The sequence below is a fragment of the Carcharhinus amblyrhynchos genome, chromosome 18 (assembly GCF_965287045.1).
Source record: "Carcharhinus amblyrhynchos chromosome 18, sCarAmb.v2.hapA, whole genome shotgun sequence".
Lineage (NCBI taxonomy): Eukaryota > Metazoa > Chordata > Chondrichthyes > Carcharhiniformes > Carcharhinidae > Carcharhinus > Carcharhinus amblyrhynchos.
The window spans coordinates 15,758,452-15,783,806 of record NC_137341.1 but is presented as its reverse complement, the minus strand read 5'-3'; positions in this window follow the sequence as shown (position 1 = coordinate 15,783,806).

Here is a 25,355-nt window from a genome sequence, read left to right as displayed (position 1 = left end):
TCCAATCAATGTCAATGCACATATTTTTTAATGTTGTTTATTTAATAATAACCAAATAAAGTTATGTTTTACTTACCTCAGTGATGTCTCCATGAAAATACTTGATCTGTATCTATCAATTAGTGGATGCTAATGCACTTTATTGCCTGTAAAAAGGCAAGAATGGTTTTGTCCTTTATCGGTTACAGTAAGGTAGCTGATAACGGGTGTGGAAAATTGATGCAGTTAACTTATTCCCATCAAGCAAAAAACAATAAAAAGCTGATGCTTCCAGAATGTTTTTTTTTAATTTTACAAATATACTTTATTCATAAAAAATCCCAAATAAACCATTGCAAACTGACATATCTAAAAATTACAAACAGTGCAGAAAAAGTCATTTTTACAGTCCTATACACGAAATTACAGTCATTACATTTCAAAACTTAAAACTATATACATGCCTCAGATTTGACTGTGTGCTGTTATTTTTCAGGTTGGCACACAGTTACACAGGCCGAGGGTATTCTGCAGTTACCAGGCCCTCGGTCTGCCTCCGTTGAAAGGCGTTACCCCTTTCCCCATTGTGCCTTTGCGGCGACTGCCCCAAGCTTCAGCTCATCCCTCTGCATGTAGTCCTGGCCCTTGGAATCTGCAACAACTAGAACCAGAGGGCACAACCTCAGGCTAAAGGGGCTATTCTTTAAAACGGAGATGAGGACAAATTTCTTCAGCCAGAGAGTGGTGAAAGGCTTCCAGAACGTTTTTAAGTGTACTCTCTTTAATCTCTTCAGGGGGATAACGGATTGCAGCCTTTATTTCCTTTGTCCCCTACCACCTTTTCCCCTACCACCTTTTTCTGTGGCTTTGCATCAGATTTCTGATTGCTACCACTCTTGTGAAATAAGAACTCTCACAACAGAGATTGAAGTCCAACAGGTTTATTTGGAATCACGAGCTTTCGGAATGCTGCTCCTTCCTCAGGTGAGCGGACTCTTGTGAAGCATTATGGTCTGTTTTAGTGCGTTCAAAGAGCTAATGTGTTCTTGTTTCCATTACCCATTTCCAGAGATGAAAGCACATAATCAAAACTCACACTTTTTTTATTTATTAATCACAAGTAAGGCTCGCATTAACACTGCAATGAAGTTACTCTGAAATTCCCCTAGTCGCCACAGTCCGGCTCCTGTTCGGTTCAATGCACCTAACCAGTGTGTCTTTCAGTCTGTGGAGGAAACAGGGGCACCCAGAGGAAACCCACACAGACACAGGGAGAATGTGCAAACTCCACACAGACAGTGACCCAAGCCGGGAATCAAGCCCAGGTACCTGGCACTGTAAAGCAGCAGTGCCAACCACTGTGCTACCATGCCACCCGTACTTGTGCTGGAACTGTCAGGAAGTGTCTAATCATTGACGTTCTGGCCACATGTTGTGAGGTGTCGTAGCCCTTTAAGGGAATGAGCCACAGAGAGAGACCTTTGAAAAAGTCAAAATTGCCCTGCAATCCTCAGAATTGTTAGTGCATTTCGACCTGAAAGAAGAGGTTTTGTTAGTGTGTGATGCATCACCGCATGGTGTGGGGCAATGCTGTTATACAAGATGAGAAATGAAATGGAGCAGCCTGTGACCTTGAAAAGATTTCACCAGTACATATATGAGTGGAACCTTAAGATAGTTACGGACCACACACCGTTATTAGGCTTGTTCACCTCGCTGAATATATTTAAGTCACGGGTAGATAGGTTTCTGATAGACAGGGGAATTAAGGGTTATGGGGAGAAAGCAGGAAAGTGGAACTGATCCACTTCAGGTCAGCCATGATCTTATTGAATGGCGGGGCAGGCTCGAAGGGCTAGATGGCCTACTCCTGCTCCTATTTCTTATGTTCTTATGTTCACGGAGGATAAGGCCATTTGTCCCATTGCCTTAGCCAAGTCCAGCTTTGGGCACTGCTTTTGGTGGCTTATAAATACTCACTCCAGCACAGACAGGGTACTCAAGTTTCAAACGCAGTCACCTTAAGTCGTCAGATCTTACTGCAGAGTGATTGAGAGCTGAACCTTTTGGATACCCGACTGATTTTCACACAGCAAACCTGGATGTGGACTCAGAGAGACCCAATACTGGGGAAGGTAAAAAGAATGGTCCTTTGTGGTTAGAATAGTGACAGGGTCTGAACGATTTCAGCCCTATTAAAGCCAAAAAGAGGAGCTGAATGTGGAGGATGGAGTGTTGTGGGAGACACCAGTAACGGTGAGGATGAAGTGCAAGACCCAGTAAGAGAATTACATTGGCAGCATGGGCAAGTGGGGGGGGGCACTGGCCGAAGCGGTTGGTCACTGGCGGGAAGTCCTTGAAGCAAGGAACGGGAAGCGATTGGTCCAGCAAGAGATAGGCTTGCCTTGGAGTTTCATCATTCCCAGTGAGTTTGGAAATCACTGGCCAGACTGGACTTGTAATGGATTGTATGCAATGCCCTAGCACTTTCAAATTATTTTTGTAAATAGCCAGTAATGTGGTCTTGTGCATATATTTCAAACCCTAAAGGGGAAGATTATAGTGATGATTTCTCAGAAAAGGTCATGTGTTCCGTTGGTCCAATTGGGAGCCAAGACTTGCCTGGGTTTATTCCAGGATTCAGAGTTTTGGGCCTGTAGCGTTTAAGAGGTTTTTCCTTGCTGTGTAATGTGCATAGTCATTCTATTAACAAACCATTGTTAGCTGACTAACTAGAATTTGAGCCCTACTTCACTACACTACCTGCTGACAACTTCCTTTCCAGTGGGTTAGATTAAAATTACCCTCCTTCATGTCTGCTCACAGTGTGGATAGATAGATAAGATCGGGAGGCAGTGAGGAAACAAGGCAGAAAGGTAAACTTTAGATATCAAGGGCAATTATTTTCATCCCTCCATGGGAGCCATCCTTTGCAGTGTCATTATGTACCATGTTGACTGTAACCAAGCTATTGACTCATTAAGTAAACAAGCATCTGATTCCTATTAAGTCTGGAGTGCAGTTGTTTAGAATCATAGAATCCCTACAGTGCAGAAGAGGCCATTCAACCCATCAAGTCTGTATTGACTCCCTGATAGACCATCTTACTCAGGCCCAATCCCCCACATTATTCCTGCAAACCCCCACATTTATCATGGCTAATCCATTTAACCTACACATCTTTCAACACCAAGGGGTAATTTAGCATGGCCAATCTACCTAGCCTGCACATCTGTGGACTGTGGGAGGAATGATGTGGGTATGCCGGCGTTGGACTGGCGTAAACACAGTAAAAAGTCTGACAACACCAGGTTTTAGTCCAACCTATTTATTTGATAATATACTCACAAGCTTTCAGGGTTAGTCCCTTTGTCAGGTGAATGGAGAGTTCTGGCCTCAGACAGAGCATATAAAGCACAGACAGTTTAGAGATTACTGATTAGAATGTGAATCCTTACACCTAACCTGCTGTTCAAGACCTGAAGTGGCTGATAATGTGAGTGGAAGGAGCACTGATCACAGTTTAAAGAGATGTGTATTGTCTCCAGACAGTACAGTAAGTGAGGTTTTGCAAACCCAGGCAAGTCACGGGGGTTACAGATAGTGCGACATGAACCCAAGATCCCTGTTGAGACCGTCCTCATGTGTGCGGAACTTGGCTATCAGTCTCTGTTCAGCGACTCTGCGATGTCGTGTGTCGTGAAGGCCGCCTTGGAGAATGCTTACCCGAAGGTCAGAGGCTGAATGCCCGTGACCACTGAAGTGTTCGCCAACAGGATGTCCCGAAGCATGGTACATTGGGGAGACCATGCAGACGCTACGACAACGGATGAATGAACATCGCTCGACAGTCACCAGGCAAGACTGTTCCCTTCCTGTTGGCGAACACTTCAGTGGTCACGGGCATTCAGCCTCTGACCTTCGGGTAAGCATTCTTCAAGGCGGCCTTCACGACACACGACAGCGCAGAGTCGCTGAACAGAGACTGATAGCCAAGTTCCGCACACATGAGGACGGTCTCAACAGGGATCTTGGGTTCATGTCGCACTATCTGTAACCCCTGTAACTTGCCTGAGTTTGCAAAACCTCACTTACTGTACTGTCTGGAGACAATACACATCTCTTTAAACTGTGATCAATGCTCCTTCCACTCACATTATCAGCCACTTCAGGTCTTGAACAGCAGGTTAGGTGTAAGGATTCGCATTCTAATCAGTAATCTCTAAACTGTCTGTGCTTTATATGCTCTGTCTGAGGCCAGAACTCTCCATTCACCTGACCAAGGGGCTAACCCCGAAAGCTTGTGAGTATATTATCAAATAAATAGGTTGGACTAAAACCTGGTGTTGTCAGACTTTTTACTGTGGGAGGAAACCAGAGCACCCGGAGGAAACCCATGCAGACATGGGGAAAACATGCAAACTCCACACAGACAGTGACCCGACCTGGAATTGAACCCAGGTCCCATGCACTGTGTGCTAACCACTGTGTCACTGTACTGGCCATAGCTGGAACTGATTTAACTGGAGTAAAATCTTTATTTTCTTTGACTGATAGTGGAAATGACGTTGCAAATGGTGAACCATTCATGGGGATGTTGAATTTGTTAGTGAAAATAAATGGGCAGATTTACCTCACAACTGGCCTTTTCCAGAGACTCAAGAGTAAATCATTTAGAGTAACATTAAATGACGGAAGGGAAATATTTTCATGTTTCTATTGTTTGCCCTTCAGTGTTCAAAGGATGTACTTCATCCTGTCCCTTTAACCTTTCTAAATTATATTTTAGTATGCAGTATTTTGTTTTAATCTATTCAATCCAGGTCCAAAACCATTCAAATTAGATAGCTGTCGAGTTCTGAACCTCCACCCTTCCAAACGCAACACATGCTGAATTTCCAACCTGCCCAGCAGTTTCCCCTTTGCCATCAGAGATGGATCTATAGTTCATGAGGCCCCGCACTCATCTTCATTTCTACCCCCTCCCCCAGCCTCACACCCCTCCCATCCCCCATCCCTCTCGCCCCATTGAAAGCAAAGGCGGAAGCTACAAAGATGCACCAATTGGTCACAACTTTTTAACTTGGAGAAACATGTTTGCACACTGTTCAATGCTTTGAACTTTTCAAAGTAAAATGATAAGCTGTCCTCTTGCCTTGAGTTTAGTTTCCTGCACTGTTTGGCTGCTGGGTTGATATTGGTATTGCTAAAGAACTGTCTTGTGGTGTGATCTTACCGGCTGTCCATGCCACACTCCCGCTGCAGCGAGATCAGAGAATTTGGCAGCCAGCCAAATCCGTTCACTGCGATGGGATGGCTAAATCCCACCAGCATGAACGGTGTGGAGATTCTGGCCTTTGATTTTAATGAAGTGTTTGAAAGAGCAGGTGTTTGCAGTCCATCCCAAGTTTTTTTATCAGGTTCCAGCTCTGAAACAATGGGATTGATCTTTTAACTATGAAACCGTGATTCCAGATGCCTCCTCTGCCTGGGGGGATGGATCAGCCTGAACTCCTGTCTCAGCAGCTTCTTGTGGAGGTCAGGCCCGGGGGTACATTGCTGAATGAGACAGTTAAACCACTCTGTTTCTGTGCTGTGCTTGGCCAGGTGATGAACACCGGCTGACAGACCCTGAAGGAGGACCTGTTGTCTATCCTACTGGCCTGGAGGAAGAGCAGGGAAGGGGAGGTGTCCACCAACCACAGCCTCTTCTGCCTCTGCCTCTGTGGTTCCTCATGCGCACACACATGCTCAACTTTCAGACCAGTCTGCTCCCCTGCTCTTCCAGAGTTGACCAACCAGAGTCTGATTTTACTTTAAATAGACTCATTTGTGCTTGTGGAGCTATTAGCAGTGTTACCAGGCTCTGATTGATGCCCACAGACACCGTGCCGGCACAGGTCCCCCCACCCTCCATTGGTTGGAGCCCTGTGACTCGGCACGATGTGTTTCACTGTAAATCCACCTCTGTCTGCCAGGCTTCAACTCTTCCGTATCTAGGTCCCATCCTCTCCAGACAGTATCCGGTACAGGAAATTAAACAGAACAAATGTGATTTACAATTGCAGTCGGAAGTAGTTGAAAATAAAATGAAAACAAACAGACGAAGGTCATGAGGTAAAAATGAGCAGCAAATGAGTGAGGTGAAAGAAGAGAAAAAGCAAAGAAGGAGCTGGACAGAAGTGGCACAGACTGGGGCACATACCTGAGGAGAGGGAGTCTGAAGCCAAGAGGTCAGATAACAGGCGCCAGGGCAATTCAGGTGAAGATGATGAGAGGTTGCCTTGTAGAGGATGTAGAATGGAAAGGCAGGGGCAGCTAGCCTTTCATTCTTAAAGGCAGTCTGTCCCACTTCAACCTGGGCTTGCAAAATCTCACTAACTGCCCTGGCTGGAGACACTACACATTTCTTTAACCTGTGCTTAACCCTCTCTCCACTCACATTGTCTGTACCTTTAAGACTTGATTACCTGTAAAGACTCGCATTCCAAATACTGTTTTGTAAATTGAGTTTGTGTCTTTATATGCTCTGTTTGTGAACAGAACTCCACTTACTTGATGAAGCGCCAGCACTCCAAAAGCTAGTGGCCTGTGAACAACAAAGAACAACACAGCACAGGAAACAGGCCCTTCAGCCCCACAAGCCCGCACTGCCCATTTTAACACTCAGTGAGTGCTTTATTCCAATCCTTCTTCTACCTACAACTTTTGTCTACATCTAGTGGACTCCACAATAAAGGGGTGCAAATTTAGGTGTGCTACCAAATAAACCTGTTGGACTTTAATCTGATGCTGTGAGACTTCTTACTGTGTTTACCCCAGTCCAACACCAGTATCTCACATCAACTATGGCAGGCACAGCATTCAAGCACAATCATTGACGCTTTTCACCCTCTTCTGCAGGATAAGGAGCTACACAATAAAAGGGAGCAGAGCATAGCCACTGGTGGCAAAGCTATGCATTGCCCACAATTGACAGAATATATGATTCTATGTGTCATCGGCTGGTAGCAACAGAGTCACTGATACCTAACGTCATTGAGAACTTTCAGGATGATGGTATGTTTCTATATTATATCCCTTCCCAGCTATCCAGCAGGATGTGCAAGCTGCTACGGATGTGATCGTGGATCTCCTGTGTTCCACCCTACCTCCCTCACCCAACCTCCCCTTCTGATTTCCTGCTTTCAGACACTAAGGACCTGGTGCCTCCTGCCCAGAAACTGTAAACCCAGGAGGCAGAGGGAGAATGACAGTCAGTGCTGATGTAAATGATCTATCTGTCATCTGATCTGACCCTCAGAGCAACAGCTCAAATATAGGCACAGCACAAGAGTGGCACAATGGCAGAGTGGTTAGCACTGCTGCCTCACAGCACCAGCAACCCAGGTTCAATTCCTGGCTTGGGTCGCCATCTATGCGGAGTCTGCACATTCTCCCCATGTCTGCGTGGGTTTTCTCCAGGTGCTCTGGTTTCCTCCCACAGCCCAAAAGACATGCTGGTTAGATGCGTTGACCATGCTACATTCTCCCTCAGTGTACCTGAACAGTGTGGCGACTGGGGAATTTTCACAGTAACTTCATTGCAGTGTTAATGTAAGACTATTTGTGACACTAATAAATAAAACTTTTTAAAAAACTAAACCTAGGAGGCTAGTACTAGAATTGGGCTCTGTTGTTAATGATTCACCTAGCATAATGGGACTGCAGCCAGACATGGAGAAATAAGGTCAGAATACAGTTTCTGCTGAGGAGGATCCAGGTGAGGACCTCACTGGGGCAACAAACAGGAGTACACTCATGGGCATGTACACTTAGAGGCTGGGTGCCTGGCTTAACTAGCCAGGCAGCCTCCTGACACAGAAAAGAAACTTCACAGAAATTAAAACAGAAAATGCTGCAAAATCTCAGCAGGTGAGTCATCCAAACTCAAAACATTACCTCCATTCTCTCCCCATAGATGCTGTTAGACCTGCTGAGATTTTTCAGCATTTTCTGTTTTAGTTTCTGATTTCAGCATCCGCAGTAATTTGCTTTTAACTTTACAGAAACTTTGTGTTGGTTGAAAATATTCAATATCACCTTGCCTTGCAGGTTAGATGCCTGTCCCTTTAAATAATACTGCGGTGGGCCCCTCTTGCAGCCGGATGCGTGGTGAATGAAATGTGAATGGACTGGTCTGGTCCTAATTTGGGAAATATGTGCTGCGTCAGCAGGGAGGCTGTGTAGCTTAATGCTTGTCCGCCTTTACCTGCTTCCGATGTACGCAGGGGAGGTCTGCATGAGTACATTTCATGATAAAGTCACAACCCATCAGCAGTGGACACTCAGCTTCCTTAGCACCAGTGGGGTAACAAATCTGAAACTGCACCCTGAGCCTCTTAAATAAATAGCTGCTTTTTACTACAGACCTAAAAATTACAGTTGAATCCCTACAGGGGAGAAGGAGACTATTCGGCCCATCGAGCCTCCACCGACAACCCAGGCCCTGTCCCTCTAACCCCACACATTTACTCTGCTAATCCACCTGATAGTAATGGTCAGTTTATCACGGCCAATCAGCCTGAACCACACATGTCTGGACTGTGGGTGGAAATCGGAGCGTCTGGAGCAAATTCTCACAGACATAAGGAGAAAGTGCAACCTCCACACAGACAGTCAACCAAGGAACCAACCTGGGTTCCTGGCACTGTGAGGCAGCAGTGCTAACCACTGTGTCACCCAAGTAACTAGTCATTAAGACAGCTACACCACTGGAGTGTGAAAGGTAAAGCTTTGGAGAAATTTGATATTCCTTACCAAAGAGCAAGCGTTTCTAGATCCTTACCATGTAAGATTTTAAAAACGAATTACTTATTCTAGGCTTGGTTGATTGGTTAAGAGTTGTGTGGATAATATATTTAACTCAACATTCGTTTTATATTCACTCGATGCATACATTGCAATAAACTGTGCAGATACAGAGCAATGGGAAATGCCCTCCTGAAATGATCCTGCCAGTGTTTCCAAAGGACTGGGCTCACAGTCCACTCAAATAGAAATATTTTGTCTTTTCAGCTAAAGTATTGAACGACAGGAAGTCAATCAATACAAAAACCAAACACTGAATCTATCGAATATACTTTCCACCCAGAAGGCTGATAGAAACATTTCGAGGAGAAACTGCGCACAGACACAGATTTTTTTTGGAATCAATTAAATAAAGAGCTGCATAAGAATGTATTGGATGAGGACAAAACATATGGCTCAGTTTGGGGCTGCCAATTCCCTCCATGACCTGGGTTCTCCAGCAATTCACCTTGATCTCCTGGACATTGAAGTGAGCAACCCAGGAGTAAGATCATAGGGCAAGACAAAAGATAGGTGGCTTCTTCAATTTCTTCCAACACTTTAGTTTATTGGTTATATGAATAGTGGAGACTGGGGTTAAAGGTTCTTTCATTGATTGCCAAGAATTATCCAATTGGAAATTATAAAACTATATTTTCACAGACACCATCAGAAACACAAAAGGTATTTATTCATAAGAATTGTACAGCAGCCTCATGGCTATAGCTAGCTCCCAAAATGCCTCTTTGTCTGATAGGCTGTCTCACCATTGGGGTGATTCCACCTCTGAGTCCCTATTGGTCACTCAAGCCGATATGACCCTTACTCTGCTGTGTTGCCCTTAGAGGGACAATCACCACAGAATGAAGATTGTTCATTTTACAGCGTCTCAGGTGGCCAGACTGATGTGGGGGAAAGAGAGGGCGAGTGTGTTGGTGGGCGGATTGGATGTGGCAGGTCATGTGACAAAACCTCCCAGACCATCTCCAAACTGATCTAGCAAACTCTAGTTTCAACTCATTGGGTGGAAATTTCCCGTCCCATCTGCCATGGGAATCGTAGCAGGCGGGAGTGGACCATGCAAAGGCCCATTGACCTCAGGTGAGAATTTCTGACCTTGGGGTGAGCGTGGCCAGAAGATCCCGCCAATTGTGTTGAAATCATGAGTCATCGTCGATACTTTTTTCCCAAAGCATCAAACTGCCAAGCTTCTTACCTTTCACATACTTCCCTTCTGATCTCCCCTCAGAACTCCTCTCCGACCTTCCCTCCTCGTTCAATCCTGAGGCTGTAAAAGCCCAAGGTTGGCTTCACATAACATTACTTACTGATTTGTTTCATTCCATTTCTTCTGTTGAATCATTTAAATTTACACTGCAACCATTGACCCTGCGTTCACAACAACAACTCCCATTCATAGAATGTCTTTAATGCAGTAAAATATTCCAGGGCCTTTCACAGCAGCATCATAAAGCAAAATGTGACATCAAGCCACATGTGGCAATGTAAGGAGAGATGGTCAAAAGGTTGGTCACAGACATAGGTTTTGAGGGATATATAAAAGGAGGAAAATGAGGTGGAGAGATTCAGAAGGAAATTCAGGTCTTACGGCCAAGGCAACTTAAGGCATGGCTGCCGATGGTAACACAATCCAAACCAGATGCTTAAGTGGTTGAAATTAGATAAACACAGATATTTCAGAGGATCATGGGCTCAAGGAGATTATAGAAGTATGGTGGGGTGATAAGGAAGGATGTTCTTGCTGTCGAGAAAGTACAGTGAAGGTTTACCAGGCTGATTCCTAGGATGACAGATCTGCCATATGAGGTGACATCAAGCTGGTTAGGATCTTATATATTAGTGTTTAGAAGAGTGAGAGGGGATCTCATAGAACTGTATAAAATTCTAATAGGATTAGACAGGGTACATTCAGAAATAATGTTCCTGATGGTGGTGGGGGGAGTCCAGAACCAGGGGTCATAGTTTGAGGAGAAGGATTAAATCTTTTAGGTCTGAGGTGAGAAGAAATTTCTCCACCCAGAGAGTGGTGAATGTGTGGAATTCACTTCCACAGAAAGTAGTAGTGTGATTTCAAGAAGAAATTAGATATAGCTCTTGGGGCTAAAAGGACCAAGGGATATGGGGGGAAGGTGAGATCAGGATGTTGAATTTGATGATCAGCCATGATTATAATAAACGGTGAAGCAGGCTCGAAAGGCCAAATGGCCTACTCCTGCTTCTATTTTCTGCATATTTCTATGTATTTTCTTCAAATGATGCTTCAAAGGGTTTGATAGAGGACACATAAATCTATTCACCAACAGATAGCAATCTCGTTAACTGGTGATGGCCACTAACACATAACCAAAACCGTGGAAGAGCTTATCATAGAGCATCTGTGTGCTGATCATTGCACCCTTCTGGCAACGGAACTCATTGCAAACGCTTTCTCGGAGGCAGCTAAAGCCTTTGGTCTTAATACTAGCCTGAAGAAAAGTGTTGTGCCAACCATAGCTCTGAGGATATTAAAACCCACTGCAGAGCAGCATTGACAAGAACATCCTCAGTGCTGCTGAACAGTGCACCTACCAAGTAGCATTATCTCAACAAGAACATAGACAATCGACTATATGAGGTCAGCATCTCTGCTGGCTGCCTAAAATAAAGTAAGGTTTATTTATTAGTCACAAGTAGGCTTACATTAACACTGCAATTAAGTTACTATAAAAATCCCCGAGACACCTACTCCGGTGCCCGTTTGGGTACACAGAGGGAGAATTTAGATGGCTGGTACACATAACCAGCACATCTTTTGGACTGTGGAAGGAAACCTGAGTACCCAGAGAAAACCCACACAAACACGGGAAGAACATGCAAACTCCACATAGGTAGTGACCCAAGCTGGGAATTGAACCCAGGTCGGTGATGCTGTGAGGCAGCAGTGCTAACCACCGTGCCTGTAACAAGCTGTCCCATAAATCTATTCGCAATGCATCAGAGCTAAAACTCAGCAATGCAGAGAGGTAGTCATCACCACCCTCCTGTATGGGTGAGAAACACAGGCCCGAATGATACATTGTTCAAGTGGGCACTGCCTGGCCCTGATATCACATAGGAAAGCACCAGGTGTGTTCCCTGACATCATTGTACTCACACACAATGTTACAGCTGGCTGTGTACACGTGGGAACCGCAAGTGAGCCCTTCAATAATTATACAGGTGATTACACTCTCAGCAACCTAACTGCATTAAATTTTATATTGCCCGCTTAATTTAGCACTCCTTACATGGGCAAGATCTGTTTTTTTTTCACATTTTTCATCAAAGTGTGAGGTAAGAAGGGACAGGAGCATTCGCTGTGTAAATTGTTAGGAGTTCAGCTGAGAGTTTGCCGCCATTTATTGACGAAATTTCATACCTTTTCCATATTATTTGCTTTGTGAGCTTTGTTTTGAGGATTCCTGATTTTTCAACCCTCTTGCAGTATTTCTGTCCAGTGCAGCCTTCACTGCACTGTCTGCCTCTCTAGGGACACCAATATGCCACATGATTGGACTGGAGATCACCTCCAACTCCACGGGTAAACACCCAATGTCAATGCCTCTGAAGGTCACAGCAGCTCTGAATTTTTTTCATTCCGGGTCTTTCCAGGGCTCAGTGCAGGATGTGTGTGGGGTTTCCCAGCGAGCTATCCAAAGTTGGATCAAGCTGGTCACTAATGTTCTCTTCATATAGGTCAGGGCATTCATTCATTACCAGATGGATGCAGCCAGCCAGACTGAGCAAGCCAGAGGATTTGCAGCTACTGCTGTCTTCCCTTGAATCCAGGATGCCATTGCCTACACTCATGTGGCCATAAAGGCTCCAGGGGTTCAGCTGACTGTCTTTGTGAGTGATAAGAACCATGGTGGCACAGTGATTAACACTGCTGCCTCACAGCACCAGGGACCCCGTTTGATTCCAGCCTTGGGTCACTGCCCATGTGGTGACTACACATTCTCCCTGTGTCTGTGTGGGTTTCCTCTGGGTTGTCTGGTTTTCCTCCTGCATGGTGGATTGGCCATGCTCAATTTCCCCTTACTGTGCCAAGATGTGTAGGTTGGGGGATTAGCCATGGTAAATGTGCAGGGTTACAGGGATAGGCTGGAGGGGCTGACCTGGGTGAGATGCTCTTCCAGCAAGTCGGTGCAAACTCAATGTGTGGAATTTTACCAGCATGCCAGCCCTGTAGTCAGTGTGGGCGAGGTTCACAGAACAGCATTCTCCATTGGCCTCAGGTGGATCTTGTGAGCCTCTGGTAGGCGAGGCAGTAAAACTCCAGCAAATGTGCCAAATGGCCTCCTTCTGCACTGTAGGGATTTTGTGGGAAGGGTTCCCATTCCATAACCAAGCAGATAGTTTGTGACCACAAGACCCAGATTCTATGCTACGTATCCTGGCAGCTCCCATAATGCATAAATCCTGCAACACACCTGAGTGCCATCAGAAACAATGAAGTCCTCAACAAAGCTTGGCATTCTCTTTCAATGTCAATCGCCCTGATCCAGACATGTATCACATGTGGAGGATTGTAGAATTCTAAAATCAGTGTGTTACGCTCCAGTAAGTGAAATCTAGAAACATCTCACAAATGCTTCAAAGACCAACTAAAAAGTCAGCTCTGTCTGACCACTGGGTGTGGGAACAGGAGGCTGCCAGCACACACAGCTGGCATACAACAACCAAGAAAATAACCTACTTGCTTAAAACAAACAGACATGAGGTTGCTGAGGAGAGACGCAGGGGACAGAAGCACTCATCTTATTTCACAGCCTTCCCAAAACAAACATCTGAAGATCAAGATTAGACCTATTAGTCACCAAAGATCATGCCAACTACCACCATGACAAGTCTTACCACGATTGCCAGCTGTGAAGAATATCATCATCAAAGTCATCGGTGGTTTGGACAGGATACAGGGGAAATGCTTCCAGTGGGAGGAGGATCAGATTTGTAAGTTAATTGATAAAAGAGCCAGCAGAGAGATGAACCAGCAGTGAGTTGCCAAGATCTGGAAAGGTATTTGAAGCTGATTGAATGCTAAATTTCAAAGTGGTCTTGGATAAAAGGCTTGAAGGGAACAGATTAACAGAGCTGTATGAGAAAAGAGTAGAAGAGTGCGGCAAACTGGATTAGTCATTGGAAGATCCAGCAAAGAATGATCATTCCATGACTCTACAAATGAATCCCCTGAGGTAAATACTGCCAGATCTTCCAAATACTTGAAGATTTACTTATCTTCACTACTTAACCTTGGCTTGTTGTCCTTCTCAGACAACACCCCTCAACCCACTGGATCCAGTGAAAGGTTCTTATCTCCATTTGTATGTATCTATGAACTCAGACTTTAATCTCAATCGGGTAATTGTGTTATTCATTTACACTGCGCATTCAGCAAACTACTCCTTAAAATGTGGCAATAATTCTTTTGCTCTGCACAGTGGGATCTGCTTTAAATTTATTACGTGTGACTCTTGAAGGCAGGAACTGACATTTATTTTTCCATCAGTTTTTTGATTAAAAATTAGGCTCAGATCTACTTTACTTACACAGTACTCTTCAGTTCAGGCAGTGCCCACATGCAGTACCATCATCTTCCACCCAGCCCATTCCTCTGATGTCTGTAATTTGGTTGATTTGAATTACTCTGAATCATCCTCAGGCCATTTCTTTAGACATCCAGAATGGAAAGTGTATGCTGTGGATATCAAACTTTGCATTTATCACTGATGAGAATGACCAAATAAGCGAACTCCATTTTCTTTTGTCCCAAACCAGGTACCATAAAAACTCAGTGCCCGAGATCAGCTGTTCATCACTCTTACAGTCATGTTGGATGATCATTACGGGACGTAGCAGATAATCACCGCTGGTATTTCAACACAACTGCAAAGGATTGCCAAGATCTTTCACAAGAATATAGGAATGGGTGGAGCCCATTCCTTAAGAGGGGAGGTGGTGGCATGGTGGTATTGTCACTCTTAGCTAGTAATTCACAGAACCAGAGTAATGCTCTGAAGTCCCAGGTTCGAATCCCAGCACAGCAGATGATGAAATGTGAACTCATCTGGTTCACTAATGTCCTTCAGGGAAAGCTGCTCTTATCTGGGCTGGCCTACATGTGACTCCAGACCCAGAGCAATGTACTTGACTCTCAAATGCCTCTGAAATGGCCTAACAAACCACTCAGCTCAAGGGCAATTAGGGATGGGCAATAACTGCTAGCCCAACCAGTGATGCCTACAATAGATACCTACATGAGAAAATTTTTTAGAATGTGTTCCACCAATTGGATCATGATTGATCTGTACCTCAAATCCATTTATCCGCCTTTGGTAACCTTACCCACCAACAACCTATCAATCTCAATCAATTGATCAAGCATCCACATCTTTGGGGGTGGGGTGGGGCGGGGGGTGAGGTGGGTGCGAACGGGGAAAGAGTTCTAGATATCTGTCACCTTTGTGCAATGAACTGCTTCCTGATTTCACTCCTGAATGATCCAACACCAATTTCTGCCCCTTTGTTTCAGAAATGAGACTCTGGTGGAACTCAAAGATCTCTTTGAAAACTCAGAAGGAAATTGGCCTGGCCAGCATGTACCCCTCAATCAACTCCACTGCCAGTGTTAGCACCTTTGCCTACAAGAGTGACTATACTTCCAAACTAATTCACTGATGCAAAGAAAATAAGAAATTCTGATGACGGAACAGGAATCAGATATATTTTACTTTAGAATAAGGCCATTTCGCCCATCCTGTCTGCGTGTTTTGTCTGAACTAATCCCCATGCCTGTTCTCTTTCTGCAGGCCTCTATCTTTCTCTATATCACACATTGACTCAATCTTCTCTTCAAAGATTCAATACTCTCTATCTTATCTCATGTGGCAAAGGATTTTCTGTTTAAACATTTCAAGTATTTTATTGCTATTGATATTGTTCCGGTTTTAGCAGCTGTTTAACTTTCCGTATGATTGGAAATATGTAAAAACGTGAGGATTTTGGTATTTGGTTAATGATAGCTCTTTATTCTTCAATGGCTGAAGTCAACACCATGGTGCATTAAAATTAATAAACTGCCTTGAATGCTACCCATGGCTTAGTAATCGGCCCTCTCACCTCTGAACCTGCAAATGCATGTGTTAGTCCAGAGACTTGGAGCAGGATTTTCTGGCCGTGTTCACCCCGTAACCGGAAAATCCCGCCCGAAGTCAACAGACCTTTCCATGATCCATCCCTCATCCCCTACGATTCCTGTGGGGAGCGGAATGGGAAAATTCCTTATCTTAAGATTTGGATTGATATTCCAGTGCAATGCTGATGGGATGCTGCACTACCAGACGTGCTGTCTTCTGGATAAGATGTTAAACCAAGATCTTTTTACCTCTTTGGTGTTCGCGAAAGACACTCTGGGACTATTTAGAAGAAGAGCAGGGATGTTCTTCCAGGTGTCCTGGTCAAATTTATCCTTTAAAATGGATCTGATCATTATCATATTGCATCTTATGCGACTCGCTGTGTGCAAATTGGTTGCATCATTTCCGACATGTCATCATTGACTACTCTCCAAAAGTACCTCACTGGGTTTAAAGTGCTTTGGCTCATACTGAGGTCATGAAAAATGTTATAGAAATGCAAGAAATTCCAGGACAAAGCAATCTGCTTGATTGGCACCTTATCGACATTCACTCTCTCACCACGAATATATCACGTGTGGACCAATTGAAAAGGGGCATTTCAGCAATTGGCCAAGGCCTCCTTGACAGGCCCTTTAAACCGCATCACCTCTGCCACCAAGAAGGACAAGGGCAGCATAGGAACACCATCACCTGCTGGTACTCCTCCAAGTCACCATCTTGACTGTTCTTTCACTCTCATTGGGTCAAAATGCTGGAACTTCTGTCCTAACAGCGCTGTGAGTGTACCTATATCACATGGACTGCAGCAGTTCAAAAAGGCAGCTCACCACCGCCTTCTCAAGGGCAATTATTGATTAGTAATAAATGCTGGCTTATCAACAACGTGCTCTGAACAGACAAAGTCTTTTCTTTTGCTTCCCAGGGCTAAGGGTGAGGAAATGATGGCTAATACTATTCTCTTAAATTGTATTTTTTGCCAAAAACCATCCCCTATGTATCTAACTATTAACAAAGCCAAAAGCAGAGTCCCATTAAACCCATATTGAAAGCTGCACTAGAATATGGAAAGAAAGCAAGGGTCAATAAGTCCAAAGCCTTAGTACAGGCAATTAAACCATTCTCATTACAGGACCTTATCAGATGCATGTTTTAATGAAACTGGCCTGGTTAGAATGCCCCAATTTTATTTTAAGGAGTAAGTTAACAAACATTTGAGTAGATACTTTCTCATCTCCTATTGTCAGATTATTGAGCTGGAAGCTTCCAGCTGAGATAAGAGATCATTTCTTGGCTCACCAGATGTGAAACTGTTTGTGTATTGATTATTAAAGCGCTTAAGGCGACTGTTTTGCTCCTGATTACAGCCTAATACTGGTATCTGTTTTGTACAAGAACGCAGCCGATGTACGTCACAAGCTGTATATCACACTGAGCTCAACAACAGAGGAGCTCTGTTTAGCAATCACCTCCTTGGCCAGCCACTGTTAATCCTGGAGAGAGATGGCAGGAGCAGCTGACACTGCAAACATTGGAAGATATGTAGAATTGATAGAATGTACAGCATGGAATGGTCCATATGGTCTAAAGGCAATTGTGCATGCTGCATGTGAACTGGATCCCACCCTATTTCATCTGAACCCATCAGCATGTCCATCTATGATGAACAATCTCAGACCTGAATCAACAAAGAACAAAGAAACTTATAGCACAGGAACAGACCCTTCAGCTCAATGCTGCCTGACTGAACTAAAACCCTTTACCCTTCTAGGGACCATATCCCTCTATTCCTATTCAATTCACGTACTTGTCAAGACGCCCCTTAAAACTCACCACTGTATCTGCTTCTGCTGCCTCTCCTGGCAGTGAGTTCCAGGTACCCACCACCCTCTGTGTAAAAAAACTAGTCTTGCACATCTCCTTTAAACCTTGCCCCTTGTACCTTAACCCTATGCCCCCTAGTAATTGACTCTTCCACCCTGGGAAAAAGCTTCTAACTATCTGTTCTATGCACGCCTCTCATAATCTTGTAGACTTCTATCAGGTCTCCCCTCAACCTCCATCACTCCAGTGAGAACAAATCAAGTTTCTCCAACCTCTCCTCATAACTAATGCTCTCCATACCAGACAACATTCTGGTAAATCTTTTCAGTACTCTCTCTAAAGCGTCCACATCGTTCTGGTAGTGTGGCGACCACAATTGAACACAATATTCCATTGTTCTTTCTACACATGGGGCGGGATTTTACAGCCTCACTTGGGTGAGACCAGAAATACCGTCCCAGATCAATAGAGATTTCCATTGTTGGACTCTATCCCACTCAATTTGGTGACAGGCGAGGTGGTAGAGTTCTGATCATAACCTGCTGAATATTTCAAGCATCTTCTGTCTTTATACCAATCATATTACCTGATCATGAGGTATCCTTTTCATGGTGCTTATTGGAGGAGGTGAATGAGTAAAACTCTCGACTAAGTTCCTGCTTGAGGTTCAGCCCATTCCATGGCATCTGTTAGCTCCACCTAGTAAGGTAAGGCCTTGGCTTAACATCTCTCTCCCCAAAAGTCAGTGCCCACAGCGCTCTCTGAACAGAGTCCTGAAATGTCATCCGAGGTGATGCACTCAAGCACAGAAGGAAGGCTCGAATGCTTGGCTTCCATTTGAGAGATGAGAGGACTATCGGCTAAGAAAGATTGATTGAGATATGACCTGAGTCCATCTGTCAAATTTAGTTTACATTTTGAGCTGAAGAATATGATGACATTTGTATTTCTCTGACTATTTTTAATGTTGCTTCCTGCATGAGTTTGAAAAATTCCAGAGAATACCAGGGGGAAATCTACATTAATTGATCAATTAGAAGAATCAGAGCATCACTACAGTGCAGAAGGAGGCCATTTGGCCTATTGAGTCTTCACCGACAACAGTCCCACCCAGGCCCTTTCCCTGTAAATTTACATATTTACCCTGACACTAAGGGACAATTCAGCACGGCCAATCCACCTAACTTGCACATCTTTGGAGTGTGGGAGGAAACTGGAGCACCCGGAGGAAATCCAAGCAGACATGGGGAGAATGTGCAAACTCCCCACAGTCACCCAAGGCTGGAATTGAACATGGGTCCCTGGTTCTGTGAGGCAACCGTGCTAACCACTTAGCCATCGAAGAATCCACTGTGTGTATTAAATTGGGTAACACTAGTCTTTCTTATGCATTGATTGCATTTAATAGCAATAGGAAAAAAACCTCTTGCAACAGCATTTATTTTTATGTATCTATCATAAAAAAAACAATCAGTACACTATTTCATGTGCTCTCCCTGAAGCAAATTGCAAGAGTCAATGGGGCTATGACTGTGCACACAAGCAGATTATTAAGTTTCATTCTTTATAAAATTAAGAAATTGTTCTTAATACAAACCATTCAAATATAAAACTTAATGGTAATTACCAAGTGGTGAGGTGTGAAGATTATAATGAAAGCCCATTAACAAATACAACTGAAAGGAAAATGCATTTAGCCATAAAATTTGATTCTATTTAGTTGTCTCACTATTCCTGTACACTTAAAGGGTACAGGAACCTCGACAACTCCAAATTATGGTTTCAAACACTGGACCAAAAGCAAACATCTAATGTTGGTTTTTTCCGCGATTGTTGGCACCCTGAGCCTGGCTCATTACTGAGTGGGGAACTCGGAAATGTCACGGCAGGACATCAGTCATCATCTATCCAATTAAGGATCTGTCTTCTGAAGTCACATCCAATTAAGGATGGCAAGTGAACGAGAAAAGAGGAAGATCCAAAAGGAAGGCCAGCAGCAAGGTCTGTCAGTTTCAGCATCTTGAGTCTAAAGGTACGATTATTTTGAGCCTGTGGGAACTGGAAGACATAACATGGTGGCAGCTGTTATCTGTGAGGTAAATTGCAAATATTTTAAATGGATTTGGTGCTGGTCTAAATTGAAAAAAATCTACCTGATTCTGTCAGTGGCCATAGCTGCAGCCTTCTGGCACTCACATAGTTCTGGATTGGGGCTGAATAAATGAAGATATCAATGGTCCCCTCCTCAAACTACTGCTGGGAGGCCATCTCCAGACATCAGCCATGCTACAACCTCAGCCAGTGTGCTTTGTGTTGCTATTGGGTGGCACAGTGATTAGCATTGCTGCCTCACAGCGCAGAGACCCAGGTTCGATTCCCAGCTGGGTCACTGTCTGTGCGGAGTCTGTATGTTCTCCCTGTGTCTGCGAGGGTTTCCTCCAGGTGATCCGGTTTCTTCCCACAATCAGAAAGATGCATTGACTATGCTAGATTTTCCCTCAGTGCATCTGAGCAGGCGCCAAAGTGTCAGTGACTGGGGAATTTTCACAGTAACTTCATTGCAGTGTTAATGTAAGCCTATTTGAGAGACTAATAAATAGACCTTATTCTCATTATAACGTGTCCTGAACTAATTGGAAGATACTTTAATATGAACAGTAGTGACAGAGCATGGTAAATTAATGAAGATGGTAGAGAAAGATTTTTATAGAAATAGATCTTGTACAAGTGGGACAAATCACATGAATAGGTATACATCTGTCTTTAATACATCCAGCCCTGCACCCAGCCTTACTTTAAGTGAAATGAAACCCAAACCAAAGGGGTTATTTTGTGTTGAGAAAAAGAAGGCCCTGGAGAGAACCTGGGCACAAGCAGATGTCACAATCCAGTGAGCTTAACCATGCGCATATCATGGATCCACCCAGTAATGATCAATCTTGCAATAATCTATATTGTTTCAGTGAGGAGGACACTTATCCAACTCTCAATGGCACATATTGGATTTGTGGGAACAAGGTACATTAGCCGCTTTCCAATCTTCCGGCACTTCCCCGGAATCCAGCGACGTCTGGAAAATAACCACCAAGGCATCCACTATCACCTCCGCCATTTCTTTCAGAACCCTCGGATGCATTCCATCCGGTCCTGGGGACTTGTCCACAATCAGCCCCTCCAGCCTGTCGAGCACCACCTCTCTAGTAACAATAATGTGCCATTGTTTAAGAAGGGTGCCAGGCAAAAGGTGGGGAATTATAGGCCGGTTAGTTTAACGTCTGTTGTAGGTAAAATGTTAGAATCCGTCATCAAGGAGGAAATAGCGAGGCATCTTGAGGGGAATTGCTTGATAGAGCAGACGCAGCACGGTTTCATTCAGGGGAAGTCGTGTCTGACAAATTTACTTGAGTTCTATGAGGATGTGTCTAGGGCGGTGGATAGAGGAGAGCCGGTGGATGTGGTCTTTCTTGATTTTCAGAAGGCGTTTGACAAGGTACCTCACAAGAGGTTATTGCAGAAGGTCAGGGGACATGGAGTTGGGGGTAGGGTGTTAGCGTGGATAGAGGATTGGTTGTCAAATAGGAGGCAGAGAGTGGGGGTCAATGGGTGCTATTCGGATTGGCGGTTGGTGACTAGTGGAGTGCCTCAGGGGTCAGTGCTGGGGCCTCAGCTATTTACCATTTATATAGATGATCTGGAGGAGGGAACCGAGTGTAGGGTGTCGAAATTTGCTGATGACACCAAGATTGGTGGAAAGGCAAATTGTGCGGAGGGTGTGGAGAGTCTGCAGAAGGATCTAGATAGGCTGGGCGAATGGGCCAGGAACTGGCAAATGGAATTTAATGTTGGCAAGTGCGAGGTGGTACACTTTGGTAGGAATAATGGTAGGAAGGATTATTACTTACGTGGAGAAAAACTGCAGCAGGCGACGGTGCAGAGGGACCTTGGGGTCCTTGTGCATGAGTCGCAAAAACCCAGCATACAGGTGCAGCAGGTGGTCAGGAAGGCTAATGGGATGCTGGCCTTCATAGCGAGGGGGATTGAATATAAAAGTAGGGAGGTCTTGCTGCGGCTGTATAGGGCATTGGTGAGGCCGCAGCTGGAGTACTGTGTGCAGTTTTGGGCGCCGTACTTACGCAAGGATCTTTTGGCCTTGGAGGGAGTGCAGAGGAGGTTTACTAGGCTGATGCCGGAGTTGAGGGGGTTGAGCTATGAGGAGAGGCTGAATAAACTAGGCTTGTACTCGTTAGAGTTTAGAAGAATGAGGGGAGATCTCATTGAGACGTATAAGATGATGAATGGGATGGATAGGATAGCGGTGGAGAGACTCTTCCCGCTCAGAAAGGACAGTAGGACTAGGGGGCACAGCCTCAAGATAAAGGGGGGGCGGTTTAGAACGGAGTTGAGGAAGAACTTCTTCACTCAAAGGGTGGTGAATCTCTGGAATTCTCTGCCCGTTGAAGTGGTGGAGGCTACCTCGCTAAATATTTTTAAGAAGCGGGTTGATGGGTTTTTGATAAGAGAGGGGATTAAGGGTTATGGGGAGAGGGCGGGAATGTGGAACTGAGCCATGACAGATCAGCCATGATCTTATTGAATGGCGGGGCAGGCTCGAAGGGCCAGATGGCCTACTCCTGCTCCTATTTCTTATGTTCTTATTATCTTGGATATGTGGTTTCATATATCTATCATTCCCATCATCTCCCTTCTGGGAGAAATTGATGTGCCCTTGTGGAATTAGACAACTTCCTTTGATGCCCCCATACTGACGCTGGCAACTGAGAGTGAAGCCACCATCTCAGTTTTGGAATTGCCAATGATACAGCTACTGCCCTCGCTGAGATCGATGATGAGATGGTTGCTATGTGCACTGTGGTGCTACAGAATCAAAAGGCACTAGACTTTATCTTGGCATCAAAGGGTGGAACATGTGTCTTAATTGGATCAGAGTGTTGTACATATATATATATATACCTGATATTTCAGAAAACATAACCAATTTGGTCACACATATTAGAAAAGAGGTTGAAAAACTCAAAACAACCAACATCTTTTTCTCTATCGAACAGAGCAACTAGCTGGTTGGGTTCTTTGGAAACAACCATAGTACAAGAGATAATGCTCTTTTTTATTGTTATCCTAATGTTCATTATACAAATGTTTTAAGTGCTTTAGCAAGGAAGTCTATGAGGGGTGCAGCAGCAGTAATAAGTGTTCATGTGGACGAAGAGATGTCCCCAGTATCAAGTGCCCCTCTGGCACTTGAGAATCCATACTATCAAACATCCATTTAATGGCCTACATGGAATTATATTATTTTTCATTGTGATTTTAGCATTAGTGGGGATGATAAACTTGATCAAATGCAGCTGTATACAACTAGTTAAGTCAACAAGGGGTATAGCATCAGTGATGACAATTAGAGTAAAGAAGAAAGAAATCAAGAGGCCAAATCACTCTTTAGGATTTAAGAATAAAAGCTTAGACACATTTATTTAGTCACCTAATCTTAAGCTGGCCAAGGGCTAAAAGAAGGGATATAAAATAAAAAAACTGTAAGTGGTGTTTGTGAGGTGGGCAGGTATCGCTGAAAATTCAGCCAATACAAAGAAATACAAGAAAGTCAGTGTCACAGTTTAAAGATGTTTCTTTTATTTGACCAGCGAGTTGCAGGGAGAGATTATTGGGGAATTCTAGGCCTCTCCAGACGTAGTGCAACCTGACTTCAGCAATAAACTCCGACACATATAGTTTAGATAGACTAATTATACATTTTTCTTATCAAATTCTCTTACCTTTGATTAACTTTGAATCAATCACCTTCAATATATATAAGATTAATAACACCTGTCACATATTTTAGCCAATTGCATTTTACCTTCTGACATGATGGGATTTCATTGGTCCATAGACTCTGGATGCTTCCTCCCCCTATTGCTAACTTCCTCTATTGCTTAGCTACCTCAGATACTGAGGTCAAAGTTAGTATTCCCACTATTTTCCTCCACATCACTGGCCACATCAGACATTCTCATGTCTGAGAAGGCATTGTCTTATCTGGATAGTGAATAACTCTATTCATAACCAGTTCTGAGACCCTTACTGCTAGTAATTCCCAGTGATAAAAACTCACACATTCTGAGGTTTCATTGTTTCCTAAGAATGTGGTTCTTTCTGGAAGACCCTATACCATCAGGCCTTGTGGAAACTTTTTCTTGGCTAAAATGTACAATCACTTTATAAAAATACAGTTAAGACAATTAAAATATCAAAATATGCGTTTAAATCATAATCACTTGCTTAAATCATAATTACTTGTTTTAAATCTCTCGTTGCATTCACATGTATGTAAACTATTCTCCTGTCAGCATATAAGTTAGATTTAGAGTCATTTAATTCGAGATAGGTACATTTGTTAAGTGTCTTAAATGCCTAATGGTTTCAAATCTTCTGTAACCTACTAGGATATTTTCCTTTCCTCAACAATGGGTTAAATTTGTTCGCTTGCTGGGAGCTCAGTAGGGATGACTGCAGACAACCAAAAAACAAAATTCTGAAAAATTCAGCAACAATCTTCAATCAACGTCAAATCATCATGGTGGCACAGTGGTTAGCACTGATGCCTCATAATGCCAAGGACCTGGGTTCGCGTCCGACCTTGGGTAACTGTCATGTGAAGTTTGCACGTTTTTTCTGTGTCTGCGTGGATTTCCTCCGATTGCTCCGGTTTGCTCTCACACTGTGCAGGTTAGGTGCATTGGCCATGCTAAATTTGCCCCTTAGTGTCCCAAGATTTCGGGGGAGTAGGGAGGTAAATGCAGGGGGCTACGGGGATAGAGCGGGGGGTTGTGCCAGGGTATGATACTGTGTCGGAGAGTCGGTGTAGACTGAATGGCCTCCTTCTGCACTGTCAGGATTCTATGATCAGGTTTACTGGTATGAGTTCCAAAGCCTGAGGCAGGAACCAGGTGAGCCTGTTGGCAACTTAACCAGATTGAAAAATACAGCCAGAAAATATAAATTCAAGGACACAGATGAAAGGCTGCTAGATCAGCTCATTTGTGGCTTAAACATCCTGAAGTACAAAATGATTTGATTGAAAAAGACAAGCTCACAGTAGCATAGGCTACAGAGTGTGAAAGCACAAGTAGATGGATAAGTGAAAGATATCCAGTTGGGTAGTCAGCATCTTCATGCTAAAAGAAAGGTGGCAGAGTTGATGCAATCAAACAGCAACAAAAGAATGCCCACCAGAAAGAGAAAACGATGCGCAAGTGTTGTGGATGACTGCACAAGTTCACAGATAGAAGAAAATGTCTAACAGTAGAACAGAACAGAAAGCCCAATCACTGGAAAAAAATGTACAGAACAAAGAAAGAAGATGGTAAACAAGTTATCAGAGACAGAGTGAAATGGTGAATGAGAAGGAAAAGAAACCAAAACACCCAAACCCTGGATGACGATGATGAAGGCAGGTTGGTGGCACAAGGGTTAGCACTGCTGCCTCACAGCTCCAGGGACCTGGATTCAATTCTGGCCTTGGGTCACTGT